The 4,594-nt window shown below is 47.0% G+C and overlaps 1 long non-coding RNA gene across 1 annotated transcript; it reads left to right on the top strand.

Moving 5' to 3' along the window:
• Positions 1-593: 593 nt before the first annotated feature.
• Positions 594-2,117, top strand: LOC138422537 (uncharacterized). The gene is made up of 2 exons (XR_011249912.1): positions 594-1,450; positions 1,798-2,117. It is a non-coding gene; the product is annotated as an uncharacterized lncRNA (long non-coding RNA).
• The last annotated feature ends 2,477 nt before the right edge of the window (positions 2,118-4,594 follow it).

The following is a 4,594-nucleotide window of genomic DNA, read 5'->3' as shown; positions in this document are numbered from 1 at the left end:
GAGAAGAGGTGCACCTTCCCATTTTGGGTACTTTCTTTGCCCTTCTTAGTATTTTTTAATAGTTGACGAAGTGCGTTCCTGTTGATCATGATAATAGCACTACTCCCTCTCCTGAATGCCAAGGCACGCGACTTCTCATATTGTTTCTGAAACCAAAATGTGCCTTACAGTTGTGCACAGGTAAGAAGGACACGTCTCCTATTTTCCTGAATGAATAAAAGAGGTTTTCAAAGCCATGAAGCCTTGGAATAAAGGGTGGGAATAGTTTCCATTTATTTAGTACATAATATATTCTCAAGTGCCCTAAGTTATCGCAAGTGCCCATAAAGCCAGTACTGCAGGGCAGGAATAGAAATGCAGGCGGAGAGAGCAGACCTGCGGATACAGCGGGGGAAGGAGAGGGCGGGACGGATTGAGAGAGCAGCGCTGACGGATATACACTACCACGCACTAGTGGTAAAGATCGCACCTGCCAGAGCAGGAGACACAAGAGACACGGGTTCAATCCCTGGGTCAGGAAGATCCTCTGGAGGAGGGTGTGGCACTCCAGTGTTCTTGCCTGGAGAATCCTATGGACAGAGGAGCCTGGCAAGCTACAGTCCAGAGGGTCGCAGAGAGTCAGACATGACTGAAGCGGCTTAGCACACGTGTAAAATAGATAGCTAGTGGGAAGCTGCTGTATGCCACAGGGAACCCAGCCTTGCACTATGTGATGACCTAGAGGGGTGGGATGCGGGTGGGTGGGAGGCAGGCTGAAAAGGAAGGGGATAGATATATATGTATGTGTAGTTATGGCTGATTCGCATTGTTGTACGGCAGAAGCCAACACAACATTGCAAAGCAATTATCTTCCAATAAGAAAAACATATACATGAACATCTTAATGTTCACCTTATTAAGATACAGAAATGGAGACTCTGGAAGGTTCTCTAGTTCAAGGTCAAGAGGCAGATCACAGACAGAGGTGGGATTTAACCATGGCTCTCTGATGCTACTAGGCTTACTCTTGTAACCAACTTTCTCCTTTTTGCCTCCCATGCCCCGGGAGAGAGACCAGGCAGGTGTTACTCTGCTCCTTTCCAGGTGCAAAGATGGAGCCCATGACCACGAAGTGACGCAGTCTTGGGGTCACCTCGAGAAAACATTATGGATCCTGGGGCTTTAAGTGGAATAGGAAAAATCATCACAGCGTCTTGTAACTTATGGATGTTAATCTCCCATTGATCGTTGGCCCTGAGACAGAGATGAGGCTCCGAGGGCTGCTGCCTCCTCCCGAAGTTTTAGGAGGCCCAAGGGAGCCGGGGAGGAAAGATGCTTCAAGTTGTTAGAAAGTTGAAAAAGATGTATTTGCCCAGAGAGACTTCAGCAGATGGTCTGTGACATTTGCTCATTCATGCAGTAGGCAGTTATTGAAAGTCCTCTGCATGTCTGGTGAGGTCAAGGCACTTGGGTGAGTCCTGGGTTGTGGGGCGGGGGTGGCGGGCACACAGCATGTGAATTTACAAGGCAGGAGTCACTTGAGAGGTAATGAGGCAAATTGGAAGCGCACCAGTTTGGGAATCAGCCTCAGCCTGGGTTGAAGGCTGGCACAGCTGCTCTCTTGCTGCGTAACCATGGGCGTGTGACTTGCCCTCTCTGAGACCCAACTTCCTTATTTATATATTTTGTGCTTACTGATAAAATTATAATATTGGGTGCATAGTATTTTTCAGACACCCTTTGCAGAGCTTTACACATATTCTTATTTAACCCCCACTACCCTGTGAGGTAGATGTTAACTTCCTTTCTGTTTTACAGGCTCAGATGAAGAAGTATAAAGCTTAGTGGCTCATATGGTAAAGAATCTGCCTGCAATGTGGGAGACCCAGGTTCAATCCCTGGGTCGGGAAGATCTTCTGGAGAAGGAATGGCTACCCACTCCAGTATTCTTGGTAGGAGAAGTCCATGGACAGAGGAGCCTGGTGGCTACAATCCACGGGGTCACAAAGTGATGGACACGACTGAGTGACTGTGTAACTCAGCCATGGTCAGACTGTTGATTGGGCATGCATCTATGATCTGACTCCATAGCCTGCACTGTTCTTGTTTTTACTTAAATTAAAAAAATTTTTTCCCTATGTTTTCCTCTCCTATCCATTTTATTTTTGATTGTAAGTTTTAATTTTTATTGGAGTAAATCAACATTGGCCCATATAGGCCCCTAGAATGTACTGAGTAGAGTTCCCTGTGCTATATAGTAGGTCCTTATTAGTTATCTATTTTATTTATAGTAGTGTGTATATGTCAATCCCAATCTCCCAATTTATACCCCCCTGCTTACCCCCTGATAACCACATTCTTATTTTTATTTAAAATATCTTATTAAAGAGGTTTTTGTTTTTCATGGAGACATAATGTATGATACACAGCAATGTGCACATGTGTTAATGAATTGAAGTGGATATTTATGCCATTTTTATGCACACCGCCACTTGTAGACAAGCCCGAGCTATTAACCCACTCACCCACGTCGAGCTAACTCCCAGTTTGATGTTGTTGGAATGATCTGATGCTGTTTCACACTTCCAGATTTTTTTTAAAATTTTTGGCTGTGCTGAGTCTCAGTTACCATGAGCAGCGGCTACTCTTCCTTGCGATGCACGGGCTTCTCATGGCGGTGGCTTCTCTTATTGCAAAGCATGGGCTCTTGGCACATGGACTCGGTAGTCGTGGCTCGCAGGCTCGAGAGCACAAGCTCAGTAGTGGTGGTGCACAGGCTTAGCTGCCCTGTGGCATGTGGAATCTTCCCGGACCAGGGATCGGACTCGTGTCCCCTGCATTGGCAGGTAGATTCTTAGCCACTGGGCCACGAGGAAAGTCTCACACTTTCAGATTTGTCTTCTACCTGTTTTATCTTCACTGTGCTCATCTTAACTGCAAGCCATAGGATGTTTACTATGATCCGGACACTGTTCTAAGCCTCTTTCCTATACCAACTCACATTCGCCCTGTGAAGTTGGTACCATTCCCACTGTCCACATGTGAACACCGAGGCACAGAGAGGTCAACTGTCCTACCTAAGGGTACACAGCTGGGGAGTCACAGTGCTGTGAATGACATCCGGCCAGTCTGGTTCTAAAGCCTGTCATGGGCTTCATTTCCTGTAAAGCCCGTCATGGGCTTCATTTCCTGTAAAGCCCGTCACGGGCTTCATTTCCTTGCCTGCCCACACAGTTAGTCTGGGGAAAGTGCAGTTGCCAACCCCAGTTTACAGATAAGGAGAGTAGGGATCAGCCAGGTTCAAGTCACTTGCTTTCACATTTCTGCTGGTAAGCCACCCAGTGAGAACTCTACCAATTTCCAAATACGTATGTTTCATTACTACCTGAAGACAAGTTTAAAACATCTTTGCTTTGGATTGGAAGTTTTGATGTAACTGTGTATCCCCTTTCAGGAATCTCAAGTTTGGGGGATGCAGGAGCCCTGTTTTATTGGTCTTTTGCCACCTATAGCTGCTTAGTCCTGTGCTTCTCGCTCTAGAGAAACCAGTGAGAGGAGAGAAGACTCGAGCAGAAACATGCTTGCTGTCAGCAATGGCAGATTCCCAGGCCCCATCTGGATGAGGCTGTGACCAAATAAATGGTTGTCTCTCTAACTCACCTCTGTATCCCTGCACCCACTCCCCCCTCACCCCCAAGCTCCTGGGTCCATGTCTTCCTAGCTTTTCCTAGGGGGATAGTAAATCTCGCATTTCCCATTTTCCTCCAGCTCGAAAGGATATGAATTCCGTAAATCTTGGCTTGAGTGACCATTGAGATGCATGAAATATGGCAGGAAAGAGGCCAGGGAGACAGAGTTTATGCAGAATGCAGCATCCAGTGGCGAGGAATGGGCAGACTGAAGGGCCCTGGGGACCCTTTGGGCTGCAGAGAGACGCTTTGGCCGTCTCGGCCGTCATCATAGATGGTTATGGTCACTGCCGTGCCGAAGTCCTAACTGCATCATTGGGGCATGATGCGGAGGGGCCACTGCAGAAGCTCCACGGGACCCTGCCCCTGTTCCTGAGTCCAGAGAGTGGGGAGGGAAAGGAGACACATCCATTAGGACTGACGGGGCAGCAGGAAGGACTCAGCTGTGATGAGAGAAGAACTGCCTGCAAGGAAAGGTTATTAAGCCCTGGAATGAGTTATTGAGAGAGGTGGTGGAAGTGACTTCCTGACTCGGAGATCAAGATGGATAGCTATTGGTCTGTGAGAGTTCGGTCCTGCCGACTCGTCTGCGTGGATCCTTGACCCCTTTGGGGAGACGGGCACCAGCTTCGTCTGCCTCCGAGGTCATTCCCAGATGCTCAGCGATGATAAAACATACCTTTGACAGCAGGTTTCATGTTTTTGCTCTTTTTTTTTTTTTTTGTATTCTAGAACAACTTTATGTTCAATATAACTTTTTTTTTAATCCAAATGATTGAGATGAGAATGAAGCAGAAAAAGAAACTTCCGGCTTCTTCTCTCAGCAAATCTCACCCCCATTTTTGCAGATAACTTCTGTCAACATTTGGGGTAAATCTTGATGGTCTTTTTTGAGGGAACATTCACACATATACACACACACGGCA

Source organism: Ovis canadensis, chromosome 17, assembly GCF_042477335.2.
Source record: "Ovis canadensis isolate MfBH-ARS-UI-01 breed Bighorn chromosome 17, ARS-UI_OviCan_v2, whole genome shotgun sequence".
NCBI classification, from domain to species: Eukaryota; Metazoa; Chordata; class Mammalia; order Artiodactyla; family Bovidae; genus Ovis; species Ovis canadensis.
This window is presented reverse-complemented; position numbering and strand designations above follow the sequence as displayed.